This window comes from Protopterus annectens, chromosome 9.part0 (assembly GCF_019279795.1).
Source record: "Protopterus annectens isolate FY-2018-M chromosome 9.part0, PAN1.0, whole genome shotgun sequence".
In the NCBI taxonomy this organism is placed as follows: Eukaryota; Metazoa; Chordata; order Ceratodontiformes; family Protopteridae; genus Protopterus; species Protopterus annectens.
The window spans coordinates 164,352,338-164,369,058 of record NC_056743.1 but is presented as its reverse complement, the minus strand read 5'-3'; the positions used below and the strand labels follow the sequence as shown (position 1 = coordinate 164,369,058).

Genomic DNA, 16,721 nt, shown 5'->3' with positions numbered 1-16,721 from the left:
TATTTCTTGTGGAAAGCAAATACCTCATAAAGATTTTCATTCGTACTACAGTCCTTGCTTAGGCCCAGACCACGACGTACCTCGCTGTCGGTTTTGTGCCTTATTCAAACCTCGTACTATTCGTGTGTTCTGTTTCGCATCCAAATGTTTTGGTACTCTGTTCAATTATCCAGAAATAGCTTTGGTAAGCCACCCGACTACTGACTTTCTGAAAAAACGCAAAGATAAAGACAAAGACAGGCTGCATAGGTCCAGAGCTGCCGATGATGCTTCTCCTAAGCTAGTCGCCAATACGCAGTGAGGCGCTTTCGCAGCCCCTGATACCCGCTACTTCAGATTCGATGGCCTCTAATGAGACCCACTCGGAGTCCGGTATGCCGCGAGATGCTTCTTCGACTGTGGAACCTGCGGATGTCTGTACCTTGGATGGGTCCAGAGCTGCTGTGCAGGCACTGGCTTCTGAGAGTGTATTCAGGCCTACTGACTTGAATATTAAACAGACGCCATCTTCTTCTTCAAGGCCTCAAATTCTATCTATGTCTAAAAAACAACGCCCAGACCGCATGGGCAGGCCCCTATGCCTAAAAAATGATAAGAATGGCCGAGGACCTTATTACTCTAATCAGGGGAAGCCACCCTTCCCCCTTTAAGAGACCTAGGACTGATTTTCCTTCCGATTCTTCTGATTAGGATTCTGAAATTTCTGTTTTTTCTGATGACCAGGATTTGCCCTTATCTACCTATGAGGATTCTGATGCAGGGGACTCCATTCCCTCTGCTTCCCCTCCAGAGGATTTCTCTTTTGGTGAAACCTTGCATACTCTTAGGGAGCATTTCTGCTGTGAAAGCCAGGATTACTCTGACTCCAAAAAGAGGCTTAGGGAATTCTTACTCATGCCTCAACACAGGCCTTTTAGCTATCCCTCCTGTACTGGACATTGTAGATGATGCCTTCTCGGAATCTAGCCTGGCCCCTGACACTTTACCTCCTGCTACCAGAAAACCTGATGGGTATTACAGGATTCCTGATTCTCACAAGTTCCTCTCTAAAAATTCTACTGCGGATCCTGAGACCATTTCACAGGGACCCGAGGGCATTAAGGTTACTACTGCCAAAAATCCTACCCTCTCTGATAGAGATTCCTGGGCACTGGATAGATGGGGGTAAGAGTGTACACTTATGCAACTTTGGCCATTAGGTCTTTAAACTGCCAGTTTCATATGTTAAAGTATCAGCAGCATATTACTGGATTGCTTAAACAGAAAATTATGTTGATTCCTGACTGTGCTGAAAATAAAGAATTACGGGATTTAATGCATTCTGCAGAACAAGTAGGAAAACATACTTTGCAATGTGGTTTTGATTCATTAGAGGCATCTTGCAGGGCTGCTGTGACTGGGTTTGTACTTAGAATGCATGCTTGTCTTAAGGAACAATCTTTGCCAGATCATGTTTAAGCTAAATTAATGGATGCTCCCTTAAACCAAGACCGCCTGTTTGGCAACAGAGCAAAATGTTCTTAAAAAGATAGAGGAAAAAGCTAAATCTATGCAAACTGTTAAAAGATTTCCTGCAAATACAACCTCCCAGATTTAGTAGGCATTGACCCTGTAAGAATTGGTCCTTTCCCACCTCTTCCAGGCCTTCTCAGTCCAAATCCAGACCCAGCAGAACACCCAGACTTCAGACCCAAGGTACTCACAGGCCTAAGCAGTGGAGGGCTCCCACTTCCAAAGCAGGGAGTAGTAAGACTCCCCCCATGGTAAACTGTGTCAGTGACTTAACTTTAAACCTTCCAAGCACTGCTTAACTGATGACTGTTCCTTTAGGGGGAAAGATTGCCCTGCATGCAAAAAATTGGGAACTCATTACCCAGGACAAATGGGTTTTAAATATAGTTTCCCAAGGATACAGATTCCACTTCCACTCCTTACCAATCCCAAACGGCTGGCCAAACCTACCCCCAAATCAGTGGGCAGAGGCTCAAAAGGAAGTTCTGTCTCTTAAGCATCAGGGCTGTTCATCCTGTTCCAGAAGAAGAATGGGGCAAGTTTTCTACTCAAGACTTTTCCTGGTACCGAGAAAAGACAATTCCTGGCGTCTTATCCTGGATCTGTCTATCCTAAACACATTTTTGGTAATCCCAAAATTCAAGATGCTAACTCTTCATCAGCTGCTTCCCATGCTAAGCAAAGATGCCTGGATGGCAATACTGGATTTAAAAAAGCCTCCCTATACATCCCAATAAGGAAATCTTGCAGAAGATACCTACACTTCAGAGCAGGCTATCAATTCTCTGCATTGCCCTTTGGCTGATCTACTGCGCCCAGGGTATTCACAAAGTGCCTAGCTCCAGTCATTGCATTTTGCAGGCAAAGAAATATTCATATATACCCATACCGGGACAATTGTCTAATTCAGGCAGAAAACCAGGACATACTATTAAATCATTTGATATTTGTAAAGAAATAGCTAACTTCTCAGGGGTACACCATAAATGAAAAGAAGTCACATCTTGTACCCAGCCAACAAATGGTATTCCTGGGAGCAAGCTTGAATACAACTTCCCAGATGGCCTACCGCACGCCAGAGAAAAAAGTTCGTTTGACAACCTACTTCAAACTACTGGCCACAAAAACCTAGCTATCTGCAAGGAAAATTATGCAAGCCCTGGGGTTCATGGCCTCCTGCATTCTACTAATTCCATATGCAAGACTGCATATGAGGAAACTACAATGGTATCTAAAAAGCCTATGGTGTCAGCATTCTCAGGATCTAGAATCCATGATTCCTATCATACCTTGTCTACAGATAGTTCCTTTGGTGGGCAGAGGCCTGCCACCAAAACAAGGGACTGCCATTCAATCTACCCCCCTGCCGCCCAAACCCTAACAACAGACGCATCAGACTATGCATGGGGGACTCGCTTGGCAGAGCAGTGCATTCAGGGCAAATGGAACCCAAGTCAAATGCACCTGCATATCAATCAAAAAGAAATGTTAGCTGTACAGTATGCTCTGACAGCCTTCAAGGACCACATTCTTCCAGGACAATTATTGGTAAAGATGAACAACACCACTGTTATGTGGTACATAAGCAGGGGGGAAACCCACTCATACCCTCTCTGTAGACTAGCTGTGGCTCTGGAACAGAGCCTTGAGCTACCAAGTGCACCTACAGGCTCATTCTCTGCCAGGAAAGATGAATACACTGACAGACGACCTAAGCAGAAATCTCATGGAGCCACATGAGTGGAAACTGGAACCAAGGATATTCAACATGTTGAGAATGAAATGGGGGAGCCCAGATATAGACCTGTTCGCCTCCCCCCAGAACTACCAGGTGGGCAAATTCTGCACAAGGACTCCCCACAAACAAGCTTGGAAAGTGGATGCCCTGTCCTTCACCTGGAAAAACCTATTGGTTTATGCCTTTCCCCCTCTGCCTCTCCTCTCCAAGGTACTAAAGATCAAACAGGACAAACCAAGGACAATACTGATTGCACCAGACTGGCCACGCCAACACTGGTATCTCCTATTGTGCAGTGTCACTGCTGGCACCATGGCACCTGTCTAAGACCCCTGCTCTGCTGTCTCAGTAGGAGGTCCAGATTCTGTACCCACAGCTTCAAACAGTGAACTTGGCAGCCTGGCTAATTACCTGTTCTCTCAATTCCCATCCCTCAGTAAGCAAGTGATGGATGTCATTTTGGAGGCCTAGTACTTGAAAATCCTATGCTGAAGAATGGAAAAGATTCTGTTCCTGGAGCCAGACTCATGGGATGGGCACAGCAGTGCCCAATTTACCTCAGATTCTTCAATACTTCACTGAGATGCTTCACAAGGGCCTTTCCATTTCCTCCATTAAAATGCATGCCTAAGCCATTTCAGCCCATTACAATACAGAACCACCCCTCTTCTCTCATCCACTGCTGAAACAATTCCTCAGAGGGTCAAAAACTTAAGACCACCCAGGAGAGCCCCTACTCCAGCCTGGGACCTTAACTTTGTATTGGAAAAGCTCACTCTACCTCCCTTCGAGCCAGTTGCAAGTCCAGAGTTGAAATTCCTTTCTTGGAAAACAGCCTTCTTTCTAGCCATCACTTCAGCAAGAAGGGTGTCGGAGTTACAGGCCCTCATGGCTCTGGAGCCTTTCATCATCTTTCATGCGGGCAGGGTGTCCCTCAGGACCAATCCCTCCTTCATGCCCAAGGTGGTATCTAGTGTGGCCCTTAAATCAGTCCATTTGCCAACCTTCTTTTCTAATCCACAGAACAAAGGGGAACGAATACTGCACTCCCTGGACATGCACAGACAACTTAGATTTTACTTGGACAGGACTAAACCTCTCAGGAATTCAGAACAGCTGCTGGTTGCATTTGATGCAGGGGCAGAGGGGAAAGCTATTTCAAAGCAAACCATTTCTAAGTGGATAGGCCATTGCATTCATTTCTGCTATAGGTATCATGGGAAACCTACCCCACAGGGGATAAGACCACATTCAACCAGGGCTGCATCTACCTCTGTATCCTTTCTCAGAGGTGTCCCTACCAGGGACATTCTAGAAGCTGCTACCTGGAGTTCTGTACATACCTTCACCAAGCATTACCACTTGCCAATTTTTTCTATATCCAGAGCCGGCTTTGCCACTGCAGTCTTACAGAGCTTTATAGGTGGTCCTAATGCTATTTAATTACCTCCTCCCATCCTTAGCTTTGGGAATCTACCCAAATGTGATGACTGCAACAGTGAAACACGAAGAACATAGTACAGTTGTGTACACTTACCATAAATGTAGATGTTCGAGTGTATTCACTGTTGCAGTCCTGGATGTTATGTGATCCTATCTCGCCTACATTCTGAATGATGGGTTCGGAGCCGATCCCTCGGCTCCACTGCACGCTTTATGCCAAAGAGCGAAGTCTCTTATTGGCTGAGCTTACTATATCCCAGGATGCACCACCAACAGTCCCCCAGATCTCGTTTGCCGCTTAACTGCAAGGACGTGGTCTCGAGCTGGCTGGGCTGAGTAGCTTTATTAACTACTTTTCTGTCAGTTTTTGTGCTTGTATTTCAAAACAAAAGCCGTTTTAACGGCTATTGCTATTGCTATTGCTATTGCTATTGATATTGTGTTCGATTGAGTACTGAAATTTATTGTGTGTGATTGTGTAGAGTTTGTTTTGCTTCACTTCCAATCCAGGGCCTTTTTGGTCAAACTCTTTAACTGAACTTTTAGTGTTTAAAGTTCCGGTTATTACACCTAAGGTTGTGTTTTACACAGTTTTCTGTAAGCCTTCGCTTTTGTCATTACCGATTCTACAGTGATTAAATTTCCTGTCAGGAATTGTTAGCATTATGTCTCAAGCCCTAGGCCTTCGGCTTTAAAAATGTACTAAATGTGCTTTTAAGATGTCTGTCACTGATGACCATCTACTTTGTGTTTATTGTTTAGGGCAAAGCACTTGCAGGAGTCATGCAGCGTGTGTCACGCTTTTTCCTCTAGGGTCCTCCAGGAGAGGAAAATAAATTAATTTAAAGGGTTGATTAAACCCTCTTGAAGAAGCCTTGTTGTCTCCTCCCGACTCCTGCCAAAAAAAAAAAGGGCTCCGACCAGTCCGCCGGATCCGACTGCCAAGAGACCGACTGGAGCCGGCGGCTGGGGCATCGGGAGGCGGGTCACCTCGCCGCTCCACTGCTCTCGGAGCCGGCCTCGGCACCGATGGAATCTGGTGTGTGTGTTTCTCGCATATTCTCATCGGAGCGCGTCGCCGGTCCCCTAGTCCATTGGGGCGAGGGAGAGGTCTTCTCGAACGCGCTCTGTTTCCTCTCTTCGAATGTCGAATCGGATTCTGATATAGACAGGGTGCTCCAAAGACTTTTCCAGTCCCCAGTCTTCCAAAATTTGTTTAGGCTCCACCCAGTTGGCTTCGGAGCCGATGGCCATGACCCATCCCATTGCTATTCTCCTCCGACTGCGCAGGTGCTCTGGAGCCGGTGGAGATCTCAGGGTCGCTCAATTCCTACACTCCAACCCGCCCTCGGGTCCGAAGTTTGGTACGCTGGACTTCTTCGCTGGACCCGAGGGTGATGTTTCGGGACCGATGCTCTCGGTTCCGCCTCTCTCGTGCTTCTAAGTGGGACTTTTACTATCATGGCGGAGACTGGACGCCCCAGGATTCTGGAGGTCCGGCTTTCAGGGCCATGAGGAGTGCCTTGGCCAAATCCTCTTCATCTCCGTTTTACCAGCACCTTCCTGGGCGTGGAGACTGGGTCCTTGGTAGTTCCCCTGTCTATGGCCAGCGGAGCCCCGAGGCTCGAGGTTACCCCCAGTGGGGGTTCCCTCTTCCTGAGGGTTTTTCGAGTCCTCTCCAGAGGAACTCCCAAGAAGAGATCGCAAGAGGAAGCATCGTGGACCCGTGTCTATCACATCGACACGGATATGGATGATGCAGAGGGTCCCTAAGTCTCTCTGATGATGTCTCCTTTGCAGACATCTTGGAGATCCTCAAACAACGTAGGCTGGATGTCCAAACCCCTCTTCTAATCAGTGCTCCTCAAGGCCTTTGGGGCTCAGCCCTCCGCCTCTGGGTGTCTCGCCCGGACGAGCTTCTGGATTTAGTTTGTCAAGGGCGGGAACACCCGGATACTGTGGAACCAGTCCCTTCTCGCCCAAACAAATTCTTATCTGCTCCCCGAGAAGGAGTTCCTTACTAAGGGCGTGGGCAGATGCCATGGTGGTGGCATCTGCTACACAGCAGGACGTGGCAGAGGCTTCGCCCATCCATCCTCCTAATAAGGAGTCTAGGAGTATGGATAGGTAATGAAGCGCACCCTGACTCAGCGGCAGCCTTTACCTTAAGGTCTCTGAATTATTTGGCACATTTTACTAGGCTTCAGAGGATCTGGTCAAGGAGTTGTCAGACTCCTCTCGGTAACCTACCTGAGCAGCTAGCCCAGTCCGTTAGCTCTCAGTTGGCTATCCTGACGCCAATTGCTAACTCGCCCATGAGGCTCATATCTTATGCGGCCGAGCGGGGTAGGAGGCAGGCACAGGCGTGGCTCTACGAGACAGGCCTGGCTCCGCTTTTCAGTCTCCGCTTGTGTCAGTTTGGGAGGCCTTCAAGTCTTCCTTCGCCGACGCCCTTTGATGGGTCCTCATTGTTTGGACCCAAGGTGAAAGACACTCCCTTACTGCCAGAGCAAGAGGGAAAACGTTATCTGCCGTGGGCCGTTAATTCCACTCCCTTTCGGCCTACCCAAGGGGTCTGCGCATTCACTTCCTTTCACCCCTTACTAAGGCCAAAGGAGGGGGAAATGTGGTTCGGAAAATGGGTCGAAATCTCGCAAGTTTTCCTCCCAACAGCAGGAAGATTCCCCGTCCAGAGGCACAGTGCGGCGAAATTTTTCAGGGAGACGCCGTCCCAGAGGCGCAGAGGGCCCTGCACTCTGGAGACAGCGAGTCCTTTCGTGGCTCTTCAGCCTCCCACACGACATGAGGGATTGCCCGGGCTGAGCCAGTCGGGTGTCGCTTGCCAAGCACGTAAAGGGCTGGGAGTGAATCACCCAGGACAGATGGGTCCTTGGGATAATTCCCGGAGGGTACATGATCCGATTCAAATACTCACCCTCCGCCCAAGAGAATCCCGGACCCACCACCCAGTCAGAAATAGCAGCCAGAAGCTTCAAAGCTGCTACTAAAAGGAGTCATCCAACCGTCCCCACAGACCAAATCGGATTAGAAATACCAGGTTCTTTTTAGTGCCAAAGACAGGGGACCTGAGACCAATATTGATCTCAGCAGACTGAACCTATCCGCTACGAAATCCAAATTCGGAATGGTCACGTTGCAATCCATTCACCCGTTGGTGGAGAAGGATGTTTGGATGTGCTCCATAGACCTCAAGGACGACTATTATCACATACCGATACATCAGGCGCCCAGAAGGTATCAGCCTTGGAGCCAGTCATTACCAATTTTGTGCTCTGCCCTTTGGCCTCACCACAGCCCCCAGGGTGTTCAGTAGTGACGCCTCCCCTGCGGAGCCGTGGATTCCAAGTGTTTCACTATCTCGACGACTGGCTCCTGACTGCCACCACCAGGCATCTACTTATGGACAACCTCAAAGCCACCATCTCCTGGGTGTTTCTGGGATTACATTCAATTGGTCAAAGTCTGCCTTGCTGCCCTCAGCATAAAGTTTATAGGAGCAGAGATAGACTCAAGATTGATGCGTCTTTCTTCCGCCAAAGGATCCAACCTTACAGGGCCAAGTGCAAGCTCTGATCTCAGATCCAAAGCCCCAGCCAGGATGGTCCTACAGGTTCTAGGCTCAATGTCTGCCACGGTACTTTTAGTTCCCTAGCAAGGTTACACATGATTCTTCAGTGGCTCTTATCAACTCAATGGACCTTTCAAGATCTCCCACTCAATCATCTCATCATGATTACGGAAATATGCAAAAGGGACCTTGGTGGCTTCAGACATCCAACTTAGATCAGGGCAAACCCTTTGTCTCCAGCGGTTACTCCTGACGACAGATGCCTCCCAGATAGGTGGGGGCATTGTCTGGGCAGGCTAGTTCAGGGCTCCTGGCTTCCGGACGGCTCTTCCACATCAACGTGTTGGAGATGAGGGCTGTACTTATCCCTACAGGCCTTACAAGTTCCTTCCTCAGGGTATCATCGCCATCCAGACAACATGTCGGTGGTTTGGTATCTGAACAAACAAGGAGGGACCAGATCGTATCCCTTTGCAGAGAGGCCATGAGTGTGGAATGGGCTGTAGCTACCAACCGCTTCTTGGTAGCCCACATCCCGGAAAGTCAAATGTATGGACAAATTAAGCAGGACATCTCCTCACGAATGGTCTCTAAACCGCAGTAGCAGCCCAGGTTTTCAAGAGAGCATCTATTTGCACTCCACAAAACACCAAGTGCCAAAGATTCTTCTCTGATTCCACATCAGGAAGTACCGCCATGGATGCTCTAGCTCAACCCTGGCCAACAGGGTTGCTTTTATGCTTTCTCCAATCCCACTCCTTCCCAAAGTCATTCAAAAGCTTCCCAGCTAAGGTCTTCTATGATTCTGATTGCCCCATCTGCACTCGCCACATATGGTTTCCTTACCTGAAAAAGCATGCAGTGGACGATCCCTGATCCGGGATTTGCAAATCCATCAGTCGGGACATTGGCATCAGTCCCTTGAATCTCTGAAAATGACAGCTTGGATCCTCCACTTCGACCTTAGTCAGAAGCCACACACTAGACCCGAAGTTGTTCACATTTTGTCTTCGCCCATAAACCCACCACTAACAAATTGTACCTCAGTAAGTGGAAGAGGTTTGCTATCTGGGCTCAACTCAAGGGCTTAGACCCTATCACTGCTCCTGTCCCAGAGGTTTTGAAATTCTTAACATCCCTATTTAATCAGGGATCTTCTGTCTCAACTATTAAAGTTCAACTAGCTGCTATTTCTAAATTCCATGAATCTACGGATCCTCCTTGATGAGCAGCAGGCTTGCAAAACATTCATTAAAGGTGCGAGTCTGTTAAGACCACCAGTTTTTCATCCTGCACCTCCGCGGATCTTGATTTAGTGATTAACATCTCCCCTTGAACCGGGCTGCTACATGCAAATTAAAATGTCTGTCAGGGAAAACGGCATTCTTAGTGGCTATTACTTCAGCAAGAAGAGTCTCAGAGCTTCAAGCCCTGTCTATTAAACCACCATATCTGATTTTCCACAAAGATAGAGTATCTCTAGGCCTAATCCATCCTTTGTCCCAAAGGTCTGCTCTAGTTTCTGTCTTCAACAATCCTAGAACTACCAGTTTCTTTCCAAAATTCTCTAATGAGGCAGAATACACTCTCCATAAATTGGATGTTCACAGGCAATTACGCTTATTTAGACAGGACCCAGCAACTTCGTAAGTCAGACCAGTTGTTTGTGTCCTTCTCAGATAATAAATTGGGCCAAACCATCACAAAAGCTACAATCTCAAAATGGATCAGAGATTGCATAACTCAGGCCTATTCTTCTTCAAATAAGCAACATCATCTATCAAAGCTCATTCTACCAGAGCTATGGCTACTTCTATAGCTTTTCATTCCAAGCTCGCTATTTCGAAATTTGTGCTGCGGCTATTGGTCCAACCCGCACACTTTCATTTCCCACTACAAATTGGATGTGGCATCTAAAGGACGAGCTTCATTTGTTCCACGGTACTCAGGAGTGTTTTCCAGTGAGCCACCCAGGATTCAGGTGCTAGGACGCTGTCCCATTCAGAATGTAATCACATAACATCTTTTAGTTATGTACTCACCATAACTTCAGATGTTTGGGATCCATCTCCATTCCTGATACCCACCTCCTTCCCCTACCTTGCAGATCAGAAGAGATAGAACGTATTTGAGCTCCACTGTTTTTATCTTGTTTCATCTGACGATGTTATATAAGCAGGGTATGCATGTGTGCATGTATGCGGACAAACTAGATCTGGGGGACTGTTGGTGGTGCATCCTGGGACATAGTAAGCTCAGCCAATAAGAGACTTGAGCCGAGGGATCAACCCATCATTCAGAATGTAGGCGAGATGGATCCCAAACATCTGAAGTTATGGTGAGTACATAACTAAAAGTTTCCCTCCCTTCAGCTCCCTGACTTCTATTGTCTATACCTCTATTCTTGTTTGCTATGCGTAAAGCTTTCCGGTGTATTTACTTTTTGTTGGAGGTGTAACCTTGTATACAAGTGCTTCCCATTATGGGGCACCTGACATCTGGGGCATGAAAAATTGATAAAATGGTGTCGGCTGCATGCTTTATACCCCTGACTACCTGGCGTCATGGAAGATGAGACCGCAACCGACGCAGGACCCAAGACTTTGATAATCAGGCCGACAGAGGGCTACTGCAAGCAGATAACCTTAATGTGATGACTGCAACAGTGAATACACTCGAACATCTACATTTATGGTAAGTGTACACAACTGTAACTTAATGATATTGAAGTGTTTTAACTACCAATTCTGAAACATCCTTCTCAATTAAAAATTGCTAGCCAGACATTGCTTAGTTCTGAATCCCTCTGCAGAGTTTTCTACTAATGACTGGGGATATTAATTGGCAGTCATTTGACATAATTTAATGGGTAATCGAGAGTATTTCTTTTCAACATATGTATTGTTTAAGTTGACTGGATAGATCTTACTGAGCATAAAGGCCTTTCTTCAGAGAAGACTGAGGTGGTGTAATACCAGTTTAACCTCAAGGGAATGCTTTGGGAGCTGTTGGCCCTAGGCGTGATTGAGTGGGTGTGTGTGCCTTCTGTGGAAGGTTGGGTGCCGGGCTGGCAACTCGACACCGTATAACTCCACTGCCAGTCATGAGCGGACAGGTGATCCTGTGTGGTGACCCCTAACCGGGAAATGCCGAAAGAAGAAGAATGAAACTGCAGCTCCTATTTCAGCGTGAAGATCTATTCAGATGAAAGTCTTTTAAAGCCAGAAGCACAGAAACTAACAGCAAATAAAATAGTTTGAGTCTACTAGTTTTTATATCTTTTGCAACACTCCATTTTAAAATACCAGAATAACACTGAGCAAACCAGAGCACAAGAGGTTGAACTGAACTTTTAAAACTGCAATTTATTGAGTGCTTTCATCCTATGTACAAGCAAGGGCTTCATCATAGTAAATACATCAGCCATATATTGCTATTTAAATACAAATCCTATTATCACATGACCCACCAGTTGATTCCCTTAAAGGAACATACTTAAACAGCATACAAACAATAATATATCCTTAAATAATAAATACAAATCTGTATAAATAATCAGATTTTTGAGGCTTGCAATTTCAAAACACTATTTAAAGAGCTATTATCATTTAAACCAGGAAATAATGTTGATTTCACTTGCCACTACAGTTCCATATATTCCAAAATGTCTTGCTGATCTCCCCCTTTTAAAGACAGTGAAACCTTTTCAAGTACAATCTTGAATTTATTAAAACTGGTACATAACATCAATTTTTTATTTAAAGCATTATTGGTATCACCCTTATATATACTATGTAAATGTTCATAAATGTTATGTTTAAGGGGCCTGTCCATTTTGGCAACATCAAATGCTTGGCATGATTGACTAGCTAAATATACCACCCCTGTGGTGTTGCAGTTATATCTCCCCTTGCAATAAATATCCTTGTGGTAATTCACTATTCTTACTTTATCACCTGTGTTAGTGTATAAACAATAAGAACAAGTGCCACAAATTTCCATATTACCACTCTTGGTGTTAACCTTATTTCTCCCTCTTAAAATATTTTTGAGATTCCTGCCCATTTTAAAACAAACCATCTCCTTTCCCAATTTGGTCATTAAAGGCTTATGTGTTTTGACTTGAGTCTTCAATTTTTTTATCATAGTTTGTTTAATGTTGATGTCCTTCATGGATGCATCTGCAGTCATAACAACTGGGTTGTCCTGTCGTCAGGCAGCCCTTCAGTCGGCCGGATGCCAAAGTCCGGTCCGCTTCGCTGATGTCGCGACTTCACCCGACGCCATCTCTGCTGGTTCGGGTATAAAGGCATCAGCCGACGCCATTTTCCTCAGTCTTTCTTGCCGCGTAGCCCAAGCAGAAGCTGTTCGCAAGTGCCGGTCGGTCAGATCCAGAGATTACTACTACCAATACTGGTCAAGACTTCTAAAGCTAAGTACCCGCTGGGGACTCTTTTCTTGCCTCAGCCGATGTCAGAAAAAGTCAATAACTGTTTAACTTGTGGGAAACAAATACCTCATAAAGATTTCCACTCTTACTGTTTGCCTTGTTTAGGCTCAGACCACGACGTAGCAGCCTGTTCCGCCTGTGTTTCATTCAACCCATTTAACGCTTAGGGCGTCGGTCGAGTTTGCCGAACAGTTTTCGCTCAGATTTTATGCGTACATCATGCCGCCGGATCCTCCGACTACCCAAATTGTTAAAAAACGAAGAAAAGACCGACACTGCGGTCCGCTGTTTCGCCGAAACCTTGGTTAAGCAAACGTGAGTGTCTCGGTTTCGCTGAAACCGTGAAAACTGATCAAAGTACAGCGAATCAATGACTACTACTGAGGTCCCTACTACCTTACTTGAATCGGCCTCAGAAATTTTACCTACAACAGTGGTTACTAGTGACTTATCAGACACCATCCCTTTGGATGTCTCTACCCCAGCACGTGGTGCTGCTAGGCCTCCTGCAGCCATGTCTATTAAGGCCTTTGCCAGGGCTAAAGCAGCCAAATCTACTAAAACAGTGCCTGTTAAACCCCCTTCAACCAGGCCCTCTTCTAGTTCACAAATGCTTACTTTGGCAGAAGATTTAATATCCTTAATTAGGGGATCTCAATCTCACCCAGACAGGGCCTCTCAGCCCCCAGAAAAGATGATAGATGAAAGCGCGCTCAATCCCATTGTGCTTGTTCTGTTGTTTGGTGTTCCAATAAATTTATTGTTTTATATATATTCATCTGTGGTACACACTTTTGTGTTGATCGCACAGAGAGTTTTACTGGAGGAGACCCTCCATGGTAAATGTGAGGAGGTGTTTATGCTCCCATTGTGCTTGTTCTGTTGTTTCGCGTTCCAATAAATTTATTGTTTTATATATATTCATCTGTGGTAACACACTTGTGTGTTACGACACGCACAGAGCCTTTACTCTCGAGACCTTCATGGTAAATGCTATGGAGGTGTTTATGCTTCTGGTTTAGCCTCCCAGAAAGATTCAGGGCAGAGCCCCCCAGCCGGGTGAGCCGGTGTCCTCTGATGATTCTGCGGATGACTCAGACATTGCAGACCAGCCAGAGGCTCCTTTCTCCAATTATGAAGACTCAGATGCTGAAGAATCCATTCCAGCTGCTTCTCCACCAGAAGAATTCTCCTTTGTGGAAACCTTACATGCCATGCGAGAACAATTCCAATGGCAGGAGCAGGATTTCTCAGATTCCAGAAAAAGACTTAGGACTTTTCTGCACCTTCCACAACACAGGCCCTTAGCTATACCTCCTGTCCTCCCTGTTGTGGACGATGCATTTAATGATGTTTGCACTGCACCAGATTCCTTACCTCCAGCCCCTGCCAAACCAGATAGATTTTACAGGGTACCAGACACTCATCATCACCTATACAAGGCCCCACTTGCAGACCCCAAAACTATATCCCAGGGGCCTAAGGCAGTAGCCTTGACCACAGCAAAAAACCCTATTCCTTCTCAAAGGGAAGCCAGGTCTTTAGATAGATGGGGCAAAAAAGTTTACACCTCTGCTACTCTTTCAGCTAGAGCATTAAACTGTCAGTTTCACATGATACAATACCAAGAGTTTATGCTTGATCAGTTAACTAAAAAGCTGTCCTCTGATGACTCTTTAGATAAGAAATATGTATTAGAAATGGTAAATAACATACAGCAGGTTAGTAACCATTTCTTAAAATGTGGCTATGATGCACTGGAGGCTTCATTTAGATCAGCCATGACTGGCACAGTGATAAGAAGACATGCATGGCTGAAGGAACAGGTCTTACCGGATCATGTTAAAGCTAAGTTATTAGATGCTCCTATGGATAAGGCCAGTTTGTTTGGTACACCTGCCCAGCAGGTAATGAAGAAAATGGAAGAAAAGGCAAAATCTGTACAAACAGTTAAAGATTTCTTGCAGGTTCAGCCCCCAAGGTTTAGCAGGAACTGGCCTGCCAAAAATTGGTCCTTTCCTGACTCCACAAGATCCCAAAGGGGCAGGAATAGACATTCCAGAGGCAGAAGTCAATCCAGAAGGGGTGCCTACAGAGTACGACAGTGGCAAGGTAATAACAGAGGCACAGACACAGCCACTACCACTACAACAGCACAAGCACAATGACTTGATTCTTACTCCGCCTACCAGGGAACAAATAGCAGCACCATTAGACGGAAAATTAACCTTATTTTCAAAGAACTGGCACTATATCACAAAAGACAAGTGGATTTTGCAAACCATAGACCAAGGTTACCGGTTCCACTTCCACACTTTACCAGTCAAAAGAGGAATGCCAAACCTGCCTCCAAATCAAAAAACAGAAGCCCTACAGCAGATAATGCAATTAACAAAGATGAGAGCTAACAAAGATGAGAGCTGTAGAAAGAGTACCAAAAACAGAACAAGGCAAAGGATTCTACTCCAGACTATTCCTAGTTCCAAGAAAGGAAAAAAGTTGGAGACCTATTCTCGACCTGTCCACCTTAAATACATACATCATTGTCCCAAAATTCAAAATGCTGACCCTACAGCAACTTCTTCCCATGCTGGGCAAGGAGTGTTGGCTGGTAACTCTAGATCTCAAGGAGGCATACCTGCACGTCCCCATTCGACCAATTTGCAGAAGATACCTCAGATTTCTTGCAGGATCAGAGCACTATCAATTCTCAGCATTGCCCTTTGGCTTATCTACTGCCCAGAGTATTCACAAAATGCCTGGCATCAGTAATCGCCACTGCAGGCTGGGAATCCAAATTTATCCATACCTGGACGATTGCCTGCTACAAGGGGACAACAAAAGCAAGCTGACAACAGATTTACAAAGGGTCATTTACTTGCTACAAGCACTGGGATACAGTCAATTTACAGAAGTCAAGGCTGATACCATCCCAAACAAGGACATTCTTGGTGCGGAATTGGACACAGTAAAACAAATGGCATTCCTAACTGCAGAAAAACAAAAGAACTTCCTCCTTACTTCTTGGCACTAACAAGACAGAACAAGCTAACAGCAAGAAAAGTTCTGCAGGCCTTGGGCTTCATGGCATCATGCATAATCTTGGTTCCACATGCCAGACTACATATGAGAAAACTACAGTGGTATCTAAAGAATTTATGGTCCCAACACAGGCACAGCCTAGAAGCAGAAATTCCACTAATCCCATGCCTAAAACAGGAGTTCCTATGGTGGGCACAAGCATCCGTAAACCGGTACTTCCAATCAAGCAAACCCTCCACAAGTCAGACCCAGGGGGCTCAGTGAAAACGCTTTGGAAAGGGCCACTTCAGCAATCAACCAAAGAAATGCCAGAAAATGGTCCAAATTCAGCCATTCTCAAGGCCACTTTATTTAAAAAGGAACACAAGTCTTTTGGTCATCAACAAAAGGACCTCAAATCCCCTTCAAAAACTTTACATTGGGTTTGGAAAAAAGCTAAAACCGTCGGCAAATCCAAAGAAAACAGAACTTTGCCCCCGGTTCCCACGAAGGATGCTCCCGAATTTGCCCTTGTTGGGGAGCCCCGTAGTCTATGCTTCCTCAATCCCACTCAAAATTTGGAAAGGGCTTCCCCACGCCTTAAAAGTTTCCCTTTTCCCCGGAAAAAAACGACACAAGCACATTTTTTGGTCGGTATTCTAAAAACAAGGAGGGAACCAAGGGTAACCCCGAAGTCCAATGGAAGAAACCCCGGTACCCTTCTTGGGGGCATCTCCGGGGAAAAATGTCAATCCCGGGGTTGAGGAAAATCCAAAAATGGCTCTAAAACCCAAAACCAAATTTTCAAGAGATGGGAAAATCACATAGCACAACTAATCCAAACTTCCCCAAAAGGGGTTCTTTCCTTGAACCCCAACAACAGAAGGAACTTGCCAAAATGGAAAAGGGTTTTCTTTATGCTTTAAAAAAAATTTCCCAAAAGTATTCAAAATTCTAGTATGGCAAGC

General features: G+C 45.8%; 1 protein-coding gene across 1 annotated transcript in view; it reads left to right on the top strand.

Moving 5' to 3' along the window:
* Positions 1-16,721, top strand: part of LOC122810504 — a 947,661-nt gene that overhangs the window by 204,667 nt on the left and 726,273 nt on the right. The gene's annotated exons all lie outside the window — the stretch shown is intronic.